Genomic DNA, 13,318 nt, shown 5'->3' with positions numbered 1-13,318 from the left:
CAGGGCACTCTACCCAGGGGGACAGCTTGAGGCTCTGTCTCAAAAAAAAAAAAAAAGAATGGAAGAAAAAGTATCCAAGGTACTCAGCTCTACTATGAAACCAATATATAATCACCCACACTTCCATGTGAAAGCTATAACTCAACTACAGCCCATGATGAAGGGGAAAGAGGAGGATCTTATTGATTATTTTCACATCAATATTCATTAGTGATATGGGTCTGTAATTTTCTTTCCTTGTTGGATCTTTTCCTGGTTTGGGGATCAAGGTGATGTTTGCTTCATAGAATGTGTTGGGTAGTATTCCATCTTTTTATATATTTTGGAAAAGGTTAAGTAGTATAGGTACTAGTTCCTCTTTAAAGGTTTAGTAGAATTCTGACGTGAAGCCATCTGGTCCCAGGCTTTTCTTTTTAGGAGATTTTGTATAGTTGATGCTATTTCAGAGCTTGATATAGGCCTATTCAACATTTCCATTTCATTCTGGCTAAGTCTTGGAAGGTGGCATGCTTCTAAGTATTGGTTGATTTCCTTTGGATTTTCATATTTCTGAGAATAAAGTTTCTTATAATATTCATTAAGAATTTTTTGAATTTCTGAGGGATCTGTTGTTATTTCATCTTTGTCATTTCTGACTGATGAAATTAGAGATTTTACTCTTTTTTTCTTGGTTAAGTTGGCTGGAGGTTTACCTATTTTATTGACCTTCTCAAAAACCCAACTTTTTGATTTATTGATCTGCTGTATAATCCTTTCATTTTCAATTTCTTTTAATTCTGCTCTAATTTTGGTTATTTCTTTTCTTCTGCTGGGTTTGGGATTGGAGTGTTCTTCCTTTTCCAGTTGCTTGAGATGTCCCATTAAGTTGTTAACTTCCTCTCTTTCCGTTTTCTTGAGGAAGGCTTGCAGTGCTATAAATTTCCCTCTTAGGACTGACTTTGCAGTATAGTATCCCAGAGGTTCTGCTAAGTTGTATCTTCATTATTGTTTTGTTCCAAAAATTTGGTAATTTCCTTCTTGATCTTGTCTCTGACCGACCTATCATTCAGCATAAGGTTATTTAGCTTCCATGTTTTTGTATGAGTCGGCAGATTCCTGTTGTTATTGAGTTCAACTTTTATTCCATGATGGTCCGAGAAGATGCAAGGAATAATTTCTATTCTTTTAAATTTGCTGAGGTTAGACTTGTGACCTAAGATGTGGTTGATTTTGGAGTATGTTCCATGGGCTGATGAGAAAAATTTGTATTCAGATTTGTTAGGATGAAATGTTCTGTAGATGTCCGTGAAATTCAAATGCTGAATGCTTAAGTTTAAATCTAACATTTCTTTGCTGAGCTTCTTGTTGGAGGATCTATCCAACACTGCCAAAGGAGTATTAAAATCTCTGACTACTACAATGGAGCTGAGAAAAATCAAGTTGCTCATGCCTATTATATTATCTCTTATAAATTGTGGTGCCTTCTGGTTGGGTATATGAATATTAATAATTGAGATCTCATCGTATTGAGTGTTACCCTTAACAAAAATAAAGTGACTATCCTTATCCTTGCTTACTTTTGTTGGTTTAAAGCCTATTGTATCTGCAAATAAAACTACAACATCTGCTTTTTTCTGCTTTCCATTTGCCTGGAATATAGATGGCCATCTCTTCCCTTCACCGTGAGTCTATATTTGTCTTTTAAGGTAAGATGAGATTCTTGTATGCAACAGATATCTGGCCTGAGTTTTTGTATCCAGTCAGCCAGTCTGTGCCTCTTTAGAGGGAAATTTAAGCCATTCACATTGATTGAGAGTATTGATAAGCCTGGTATAATTTGTGGTATCAAAATTATTGAAAGTCCAGTGGACATCTTTAATCCTTTCACCACTGTGGAACTTGGAGTTTGATCAAAATTTTCTGTGTGAGCTTACTTATGTGGTGGCGGATTGCACTGGTCATTATGGAGGATGGGTCTGAGAATATCCTGGAGGGCTGGTTTAGTTATGGCAAATTTCTTCAAGATGTGAATGTCATTAAAGTATTTAATTTCTCCATCATAAATGAAATTCAGTTTAGCTGGATACAGGATCCTGTGTTGAAAGTTATTTTGTTTTAGGAGATTAAAAGTCAATGACCATCTTCTTCTAGCCTGAAAAATTTCAACAGAGAGATCTGCAGTCATTCTAATATTCTTCCCCTTGTAGGTTATAGTTTTCTTACATCTAGCTGTTTTCAAAATTTTCTCTTTCATATTAACTTTAGTGAAGTTAATTATGATGTGCCTGGGAGATGTCTTGTTTGGGTTGAGTCTTGCTGGGGTTCTAAAGCTGTCTGCTATCTGAAATTCAGGATCTCTTGGCATATCTGGAAAGTTCTCTTTCATAATTTCATAAAGAAGAGCCTCTGTGTTTTGTGAAGCAGCTTCATCACCTTCAGGGATTCTTACAAGCTGAATATTAGTTTTCTTGGAATTATACCAGAGCTCTCTAATAGAGTGATACATTTTTTTTTCTCTCCATTCTCTTCATCTTTGAGCACTTGGGTACATTCCAAATCTTTGTCTTCAGTGTCAGAGATCCTTTCTTCTGCCTGCTCCATTCTGTTACTGAAGGATTCTACCATATTTTTCATATCTTTGAGGGCTGCAACCTCTTGCCTCAATGTGTCATAATCTTTGGTCATTTTATCTTTGAAATCATTGAATTCTTGAGATGGATTTTGAACAATCTGAAATTCTAATTCCCTCCTTTCCTCCATGCTATTAATCTTATTTGCTATCCAGATCCTGAACTCGATTTCTAACATCTCAGCCATCTGTTTATGGATGGGATCTTCAATTACATCTGCCCCATCCTTCCTTGGGGAAATTGATCTACTCTGGTTATTCAGGTTACTAGAATTTTTCCGCTGATTCTGCCCCATGCTGAATTTGCACTGTTTGGAGAATGTCCCCAAATTGTCTGCCAGTGGCTGTCATCGGAGAAGAGGCCAGCTTCCTCTGGTTGCCCAGAGAGATAGGGTGTGTCTGTGTGGAAAAGCCTCAGGGGTGTGAGCCTTATTGTTCTAGCTGCTGAAGCTGCTGTTTTTTGCCCTGGGGTACCACTACTCCAGTGTGGTTTCCTCTCAATTGATTATCCTCTCTCAGTTCTCAGGCTGCTGGGCTGGAGAATGCATGGCTCGATCAGTCCTCTGGGTGCCCCACAAGGGTGTCTGCAGCAGCCTGGAGCACCAGTAGCTGCGTGGGGAACAAGGCTGCTGATCAATCTTGGAGGGTGACCCGTGAGGGTGTCCGCTGCAGTGTGGAGCACCAGGATGTCATATATTTTAAATTGCACACAAATGCTGGGAGAATGGGGATCAAAGACCCCATTCTTAGCAGAGGAAAGCACCCCTGGAAAAAGAGGAAAACTAAAAAGTAAGCTGAGTGAGTTGGAACAAGGAAAAGTCAGCTAGTTTACATTTAACCTAGCCATTGCTAGCAAGCTTCTTGCCTTTTTGAAATTCTAGCCTGTTGAGGATACAGCTTACAAACCCTGCTGAGTCTAAGACCACTCTGAGGAGAATAATGGCCATAGAAAAGTCTATGACAAATTCTAGTAAAAGATACATTTTCAGAGACCAAGGGAGTAGCTCGAGCTCTGGCATATGGGCAGAAGAGATTATATCCCTTAAAGCAGAGGAAAATTCTCTGTAGTGTCTCTTATCTTTCTTTACCATTGCTTCTAACTCTATATTTTTTCAGTTGATCATCACCAGTTTCCATAGGTCTCAGCGGACACTGGTCTCACGGTAGGACCCCAACACACAAACTTTATAGACACCTATTCATTCATTTGGCTTTCCAAGCCTCTGTTGACCATCATATATATTAGACTCTGTAAAACTCCAGATTCATGTTCTCCCATGGTAAGAAAACCAATCAGAAGTTCATCATTAAAAAATATGTATTCCACATCTGCCTGCATGTGATGGAGTGAGATGAGTTATACATGCTTTGTGTCTAAATGCATGTATATATGGCTTTCCTAGAAAAATGAAAATTTTCAATTTAATGCCATATATATGTATATATGTATCATGCTTTAAATTTACAAAATCTCAATCAACATTATTTAACTCACCAGAATCCTCCTTCTTATTAACTATTAGTATTACTATACTCTACAATACGCATATGAAAGTGTCAGGAGCCTTCAAAAATTTGATCTAAGCTCATGAGATAGTAATAGTACTGGATTAAATCCAGAACTCTATCTAAATTGCAATATTCCTTTCACCCTAACAAAGCTTTTGTGAAGTCCCTAATATTTAAGTTTATTCCATGTGTAATCTTTTTTTTTCCTTTCACTACATGTATTCACCTACACATAGTCCTAGGCATTTGGACATAAATACGTATTCACAATAAGGGATCAAATAGCCTGGACACTTCAGAATGGTCTTGGCAAAGTGAGAAGGGCAGTGTGACAGATATGATTATAGACCCATAAAGTGAAACTCTATAAAGATTTGCCATTGGTACTGGACTTAAATACTAAAAACTTAAATTCTTAGAATCAGTTTAAATAAACATCCTGAAGGTATAAATAGAGGATAAAATAAAGTCTTTTAATACTTAGTTATTACATAATCTCATTCAATTTTCTATAATTTTAATTTTTAAAATTATAGATTGATAAAAGGGTACAAATAATTAGGTTACAATGTTTGCATTTGTTAGGTAAGGTCCCTGTTGTAGCTGTCCAGCACCCAGGAAGTGTGCCAATATACCCTTACACTGTGCCCTTTAGGTGAGAGCACACCAATCGCCCAACCTTTTACGCCTCCCTTCTCCCCTCCCCTCCTCCCTCCTCTTCCCTCCTCCCAACTTGAATTAAATTGAGCTCTTCTTTTGTGTGGACATATTTTAAATAATTTTATTTCCACTGTTGAGGATATTTGCTACTATAATTTAAGGTATAAGCAGACCATGAACAACTTATTCTCTGATGTACTGGTACTGTCCCTAGGAAGCTAAGAAAAGAGCTCAGAAAAATATCCTGCACATTTTAGTACAAAATTGAACAGCATCCATAAAATATTGAGAAAAAGTAGGACTTTTAAAATTTTAATACAGTCCATTTGATTTTATAATTAAATAGAGCCTAGTGAAGATTAATTAAGGCTCATAGAGAGGTCCAGCTAGAAAACTTTTCACTTACCCTAAAAAGTGTTTTGTTTTGTTTTTGTGATTTAGTTATATTATAGAAAAAGAATTGGTTTTGGATCAGATATGGGTTTGATTCTAGCTCCTCATCTTATAATGAGACCTTGAACAGTTAGCTAACAGTTAGCTAACCTCCATGAACCTCCATGAACACACTTTCATTACCTGCACACATGAGACAAAAACTCCAATTCTATGTAGTAACTGTCATCCTTGATGTTAAAATACAAAATGTATCCATACTAAGCAGACATTTAATGAAATTGTCATTGTAAGCATAAGGAAAATATTCATAGTGCTCCAAATATCTGGTACAGTGACTGGCACTTCCTGGGCACTTCCTGAATATTTGTTGAATGAATCAGTATTAGATACGGATGTGACACTGAAGAGACTGCTCTTTGCTTTGATAGTTTTCCTCCTATATGTGAAGCCAAAACATGCTTCCTTATTTCATTTAACCAATATTACTAAATGCCTATCTTGCATGAGGCATTGTATTAGACTCTGGGTCCTGGGAGTAAGCGTAACTTTCAAAAAAGTTAATAGAACATGTCTTAAAATGGATGATTTCCATACTCAATGATGAGTTTGGCAACATGAAGAACAACATAACCTTAAAGGAAGAGTACTCAACTAAGCTTTGAGGAACTTAAGACTTTTCAGAGAACGACTGTGATGTTTGACCCATATAAAAGTGGTAGAGGACCTGAGCCATGGGGGCATAATATAGCTGGAGGGAACAGTATACATCCTATAAAAAGCATGGCTTATCCTGGGCCTAGGGGCTACAGTGTAAAAGACTGCACACTGCAAAGAAGCTTGCCAATTTTCTTCAAGTTGTCACTCACTGACCTTTCTAGGTGCTGATCACAGACAGTTGCTCAGGCACTATTGTCTTCACTGTCACCAGGATTCAGCTTCGGTAGATCACTTTCTAATGCCCAGCTGTTTTTCTTCTACCTGCCTAACTTTGAGATCATGCCTCTGCCTCTTAGTGTCTGACATCAGTTCGTGACCTTTGCTGGCTTCCTGTCTGTGCACTGGAGTGAAGATGGAAGTTTGTCTGTGGAGCACAGTGACACTAATAACCAACATACACCACCCAAGTCTAAGTGGGGGAAGTATAAAATAGTCCTGATGTCCTTAATTCTAAAGAAACATTTTTTTTTTTGGTTTATTTTTCATTAAGAAGATATGTTTAAAATTTTTTCTCTATTCCAAATATCATAGGTACTGGGGAATCAAAATAAACCATCTGTTAGGAACTCATTATCCAGCTGGGTAAATAACATGAAAATAGATCCATAGCACAGCAAGAGAGATGTTAATAGAAATCTATGCAAAGATCTAGTAACACAGATTCAATTCTTCTGTGGTAGTCAGTATATTAATGCAGCTGTAATACACCTGAACACATATAATACAAAGGCACACACATGCACACCCCCAGAATATATCAGGCATCACAATGGTATTGTTTTCTCCTTTATCTATGATTAAATCAAATCTTTTATGTTAGGGACATGGTTTTACAATATGAAAAGCTTTCTTGTCCTTGAATTTCAGATATATGATTCAGAATATCTTATTCTAATTTAATTGTCCACATTTTGTTTTTGAACAGATTTCAGTCTGTTTTATTGTGGGAAGAGAAACTCCATCATTATGGGAAGGTCTATTTATTATACACCTTGAACAAAGAAAATGATATAATGAAACATATCCATTCATTAAAATAGGATATTAAGCACAACTCCCCAGTGATATTTTTATTCATTATACTTTATTTTTATAAAAAAGACAAATTCTGAAATGGATTAAATTTTATTTAAAATAAATAACTCCAAATTCCTAAGAATGTCATGCTTTGGCATTGATAAATAGATAAATTTAGAAAAATTTTGATAGTACCTACATGGAAAGAGATGCCATGCTAGGTATGGAGGCCCCTAAAATGAATGCCACAGTCCCTGTCCTTAGGAGCTATCACTCTAGTCACAGATAGAGATAAGGTTGCTCTGATGTGGTATGGAAAAATGTTCTTCAAACTCAGGCTGGGGTTGCAAAGTGAAAGAGGATCGTCCAAGGTTTCCTAGTCAGAGAGGTATAATCTTAACTGAGATTTGAGAGCCATTTCTACAGTTACAGAATCCATATTCGATTTTGACCTCACATCTTTATTCTTCTCTCTGTTCAGTGGTTTGGGTTAGCTTTACAGATGGAAACTATATAGAGTTTGGACAAGAATCAATTTGAAACCAGGCTATGGACATGTTTCCTTAATCTGATGGGGAAAGTTTGTCATGCACAAAGAAAACCCTTGCTCTTTTGATTCTTCTTTAAGTAAGTTGACACTGACACTTAAAGAGAGGGTGAAAACTGATGTGTGGTCCTTCAAATTGCAGAGAGTGATGGAGTGGAAAGGGAAGATGAAAACAACAGCACAAAAGTGGTATGAGATGGAGATGAGAGTATATTTCTATCAAAGTTAAATAGGAGCTGGAGTCAAAGACTTTTTTACTGTAACCATAATTTTATTTTTTCTTAATTTTTAGAGAAATGGTTACATTTTAACATAATTTAATTTTTTCTTATCTATGTAATCATTTTTTCATACTCCTGGGAATAGTGCATAAATGTGTCACAACTTTGTTGTTTGGTATTTCAAAAATTAATAGTTACTTTGCTCAGTCATGTTAACAGAACTGAGAGTGGCCTTTTTATTAGAAGTCTAAAAACAAAACACACACACACTATCTATGCAGCCACAGCAATTAGAAATATGGTTGCATGTAGAAAAATTTCATCTACATCCATGCTTTAAACCACTATCTACCCTGATGAATACTTTATATTTTCTGATCATACTTCCAACCTGCCCTTTACTGTGCCTGCTCACTGCAATTGACGTTCCATAAACATTTCAATCTCAACATCTGACCTCATCATTTATTTTCCCAAGCTTACTAGTCAGCTTGTATTTTTTAACACTGTGAATAGATACTATTTCCACCAATGTATTTCAGCAGGAATTTTAGGTTTTTTCTGAAATTCTCACTACTCCTTTTATACTCTATTTCCTATGGCTTTATTACCTGTCCCCAAATAAACACAGACTCTGTCCTGTCACTCTATCATAAATATCCCTCAAACAAGTCTTTTCTCCCCCCACTGCCTCTCAGTAGACCAACATTACTACAGTTGTCCACAGTCTGCTTCTACAGTGAACCTTGTATGATGTAAATTTCATGACATCATCTTCCCCTTGGAGGCAGCTACCTAAGCAGCAGGGAAGTCCCAATTACTTCCTCAGCAAGGCCTAGGGAGCACTGCAAAATTTGGCCCCTGCTAAAAAACAGTTCTCCTTATCTTCTGTAGCATTCCCCACAGAAATCTTCTATCCTGGAAACATCAGATATTCTGCATCATTCTCTTTAGTTTTTGGATAACTCCTGCAAAAAAAATCAATGTTCTGCTAAAACTTGATCTCCCTTAGGAAACTTTCTTAGACCTCAGGCTGGTTAGAGCCTCTCCTTCACTCTTCCTTAGCTCCTTTATCTAATAGCCTTTATCAGTAGGTACCTAACAATTCATAATCCATCCTTCCCAGTGGGGTCCTTGAGGGCAGGAGCAACGACTTGTCTATCTCTGTCTCTGGCACTTTCTATTGGATTTCCGTAGAGTAAGTGCTCACCAACAGTGTTTTGGATGTATGACGGCATAGATGCATGAATGGATGAATGAGAGAGTCAGTGAATGAACCAGGTTATGAATAGCTACAGGACGAGTTTTGAATAAAGAATAACGCTAAATGACCAGAACCCAAACTTCTCCCGAGGTCCTTATGCCATCCAAAAGCCCTGTCACTGATGTTTCTGTCACCTCTAATGAGTCACTTAGTCTCTCATCTGTAAAGTTTAATTAGTGCTTTGGCAACAAGTGCAAGCTCTTAAAATGCTAGGTGTTAAATTCATTGCTTCAGAAACATTGTCACGCTCATATCCATTTGGAATGAAACTATAAGATGAGCTGGCAACCTCTGGGCTGTTGCTGTGCTGCCCACCACCCTGCAGCAGCTGCCAGAACACATGATGCTCCCAACTGGCTTGGGCCGTGTTCCATGTCCATCCTTGTTGCCCTTGACATCCACACAGTGAGCAAGGCAGCAACTATTTACTGAACAACTACTGTAGGTGAGGGAGACCCCCTCCCCAAAATAGAAACAGCATAGGAAGTGCGGTGCTGTGGATAGCAAGTAGCCGAGAGCTCCACATGCCTGAACATCTTTCAGACTGTGAAGCCTCTTTTCTTGACACAAGGCCAGGGATGAAGAGCCCAGGCTCTATAAAGACACTGTTGAGGGAACTCAGAACTGGGCCTGTTTCTCGCCTTTGCTGTAGGAGACTTGAACTTGCCAGACTGGATCTTAATTTTTCCCATCAGTAACAGATAAGACAAGATGTGTGTCTTTACCCTTTAACTAGAACAGCAGTTGAGGTTTTTTGTTGTTGTTGTTGTTGTTTGTTTGTTTGTTTTTAGACAGAGTCTCATTATGTCACCCTCAGTAAAGTGCCTTGGTGTCTTACCTCACAGCAACCTCAAACTCTTGGGTTCAAGTGATCCTCTTGTCTAAGCCCCCAGGTGGTTGGGACTACAGGCCCCTGCCATGATGCCCAACTATTTCGTAGAAACGGGGGTCTTCCTGTGGTGCAGGCTTGTCTCTAACTGGTGAACTCAGGGGATCCACCCATCTCAGCCTCCCAAGTGCTGGGATTGCAGGCGTGAACCACTATGACACGTGGCAATTGAGATTTCTGATATGAACTGAAACATTAATCTGGCATTTAAGCAGGGAACTTGTCACAGATAGCTGAGCTGGGTTGTCAATTCTTGCTTTTTCAGTAGATACTATGCAAAGCACAACACACCTACACAGGGCAATTATTTTGATAAACAGTTCATAACTAAGGCACATTATCAACACAAAGGACCCTAACTGTCTACTCTACAAAACAGAATGAATGAGGAGGGAAACCTTGTCAAAAGACTCGGAGAGGGTGGCACCGCTGTTCTTGAGAGATAGGGAGATCTCATGAGAAGCTTCACCCTCCCACAGGCCTATAAAGGCTGCCACTGCCTCTGCCCAGCATTATTGTGATTCCTCTCCACTGAGACCTTGTGAGCTGGCTTCTGCTGTGGGCTGCCGTGCAGGCTGTGCTCTGTGGATCAGATCGTTGCACCTATGGCCACTCTGGCCAACTCGGCTCTGCGCTGAAGTGGCTGCTGAAAGAGGAAGATACGACCAAATGCACAGTCGCAGGGGCTAAAGTTTGTGAGTATTGAATCCCACTTGAGCCATTGTTTTCCTTCTCCTGAAAAATGGCTCTAAGAGGGAGCTGGATGAGCTGAAACCATGGATGGAGAAGACAGTGGTCACAGCAGCTCTGAACTGTTTGGGGAAAAGCGTGGACAAGGAGAAGGCAGCCGGCCATCTGAAACCTTTTCTTGATGATTCTACTCTCCGATTTGTGGACAAACTATTTGAGGCTGTGGAGGAGGACCGAAGCGTTAGGCATTCCAAGTCTATCAGTGATAGGAGCAGAAAACAAGAGCTAAAGGAGTTGTTTGGTGATGACTCTGAGATTTCCAAAGAATCTTCGGGAATGAAGAAGCAAGGAATACCTGGTTTTGGGGAGGCGGAAGAAGAGTCAGAGGTGATCCCTGGTCCTCCATCGGAGAGCCCGGGAATGCTGTCTAAGCTTCAGACCAAATAGATGATAGAAACAGCAACAAGACAAGTTGAAGAGAGAAAAAAACAACTGAGCTTCATTTGCGCCCCCTATACCTCAGCCAAAGATTCCTTCTTTCTCCCATCCAGAGCGACTTCCAATTGGCAACACCATTCAGCCCTCCCAGGCTGCCACTTTCATGAATGATGCCATTGAGAAAGCAAAGAAAGCAGCTGAACTACAAGCTTGAATCCAAGCCCAGCTGGCACTGAAGCCAGGACTTGTTGGCAATGCCAACATGGTGGGCCTGGCTAATCTCCATGCTATGGGCATTGCTCCCTTGAAGGTGGAGTCAAAAGATCAAACTAAATCTACACCATTGATCCTAGATGAACAGGGTCACACTGTAGATGCAACAGGCAAGGAGATTGAGCTGACACATTGCATGCCTACTCTTAAGGCCAATATTGGTGCTGTGAAAAGGGAAAAATTCAAGCAACAGCTAAAAGAAAAGCCATCAGAAGATATGGAGTCCAATATGTTTTTTGACCCCCTGAGTTTCAACTGCCCCTTCCCAGCTCCAGAGATGAACTTTTAAATTCCATGACAAAGGAAATTTGAGAAGATTGCTCAGCGATTACGGACCAAGGCTCAACTGGAGAAGCTGCAGGCAGAGGTCTCACAAGCAGCTCAAAAAATAGGCATCTACACTTCCGTAGGCTTGCCCTCATTGCTCCTAAAAAAGAATTAAAGGAAGGAGATATCCCTGAAGTTGAGTTGACTCTTACGACACCCAGCTTAATGTTACAGTTGACAGTGACACACCAGTTACCCTGGAGGTATATCTTACCAAGAAAGAACAGAAGAAACTTTGGAGGCAGACAAGGAGAGAAGCACAAAAAACTACAAGAGAAAGTCAGGCTGGGCCTGATGCCTCCTTCAGAACCCAAAGTAAGAATTTCTAATCTGATGCAAGTATGAGGCACAGAAACTGTTCAAGACCCCACGAAGGTAGAAGCCCATGTGAAAGCTCAGATGGCAAAAAGACAGAAAGCGCATGAAGAAGCCAATGCTGCCCGAAAACTTACAGCAGAACAGAAAAAGGTCAAGAAAATTTAAAAGCTTAGAGAAGACATTTTACAAGGGTTACACATATCTGTATATAGAGTTCCAACTTTGAGCGACCCAGCCAAGAAGTTCAAGACTGAGGCCAATGCTGAGCAACTGTACCTGACCGGGGTGGTGGTACTGCACAAGGATGTCAACATGGTAATAGTGGAGGAGGGCCCCAAAGCCCAGAAGAAATGTAAGCGTCTTATGCTGCATGGGATAAGGGATGAAAGACTTCTAACACCAAGGGAGGTGATGATGAGGAAGCTGTGAAGAAAACCAACAGATGTATACTAGTCTGGGAGGGTCCAGCTAAAGAACGAAGCTTTGGAGAGATGAAGTTCAAACAGTGCCCTACAGAGAACATGGCTCGTGAGCATTTCAAAAAGCATGGGGCTGAACACTACTGGGACCTTGCACTGAGGGAATCTGTGTTAGAGTCCACTGCCTGAGACTACTGCACGCCCTTCCTCTCCCCCTCCCTCCTTGCCTTTGTCTCTTCAGGCCTCCCCTTTATTCTACTTCCCAGCCCACCCCCAAATGAGTGTGATATCTGGACTGTGACAAGCAGACACTAGGACAAAGGGAGGATACCCTACTCCCTTCCCAGTCAGCCTGGTGTTTCCCTTTATCCCCCTTATGTGCATATGATTAAAGAGTTATTAAAAAAACCTGTAGGATACACAATAATACTCCATTTTCAATTAAAAACCTAGATTCCCTCTTGCCTGAAATAGATGTAATGACAGTTGGCTTCCAGCTGCTCCTGAAGATGCCTCAGCTTCCAACATTACCACTTCTGAGATTCAAAATTTTTTCTTTTAATTCCAGGACAACACTCCATGATGCCTCCATCCTGGAAGCCTACACGGGGTGAGTAATTAGAGTGAATGGGAAGAGAACAAACAGGCAATTCTCCTAATGGGAACCGTTAACTGGCTCACTGTCAGTTAGAAGGCCAGCAACGTTACAGCTTCTCCACAGGGCCCGAGTCACTGCACCGAGTGGTCTACTGCCGAGAAAAGAAAATGCAATTTGTATCTCCTACAGCTTTTAAGCAAGTGTGGAATCAAGGAAAGTGCAAGTTAAAAAAAAGATTATATGAACTGGAAACAATTCAATTCAACAAACATGTTTTTGCAGTCCTACTATCTAAAACACTATGTTAGTAGGTTCGGTGGGAGGCACACGTATAAATGAGTGTGAAATAGTTCTGAGATTTTAAAGATTCATAGCAGTGGAATTTGCCGCTAATATAAATGAACAATTTATGAAGACCAGTATGGAG

At 39.8% G+C, this 13,318-nt stretch overlaps 1 protein-coding gene and 1 pseudogene across 1 annotated transcript in view; one reads left to right on the top strand and one right to left on the bottom strand.

Annotated features, from left to right (window-relative positions):
- The window catches only part of GRM5 (glutamate metabotropic receptor 5), a 514,551-nt gene that overhangs the window by 183,321 nt on the left and 317,912 nt on the right, over positions 1-13,318 (bottom strand). The gene's annotated exons all lie outside the window — the stretch shown is intronic.
- On the top strand, positions 10,582-12,482 carry LOC105886778 (annotated as a pseudogene).

This window comes from Otolemur garnettii, unplaced genomic scaffold, assembly GCF_000181295.1.
Source record: "Otolemur garnettii isolate 467f Iridium unplaced genomic scaffold, OtoGar3 scaffold00001, whole genome shotgun sequence".
In the NCBI taxonomy this organism is placed as follows: Eukaryota; Metazoa; Chordata; class Mammalia; order Primates; family Galagidae; genus Otolemur; species Otolemur garnettii.
This window is presented reverse-complemented; position numbering and strand designations above follow the sequence as displayed.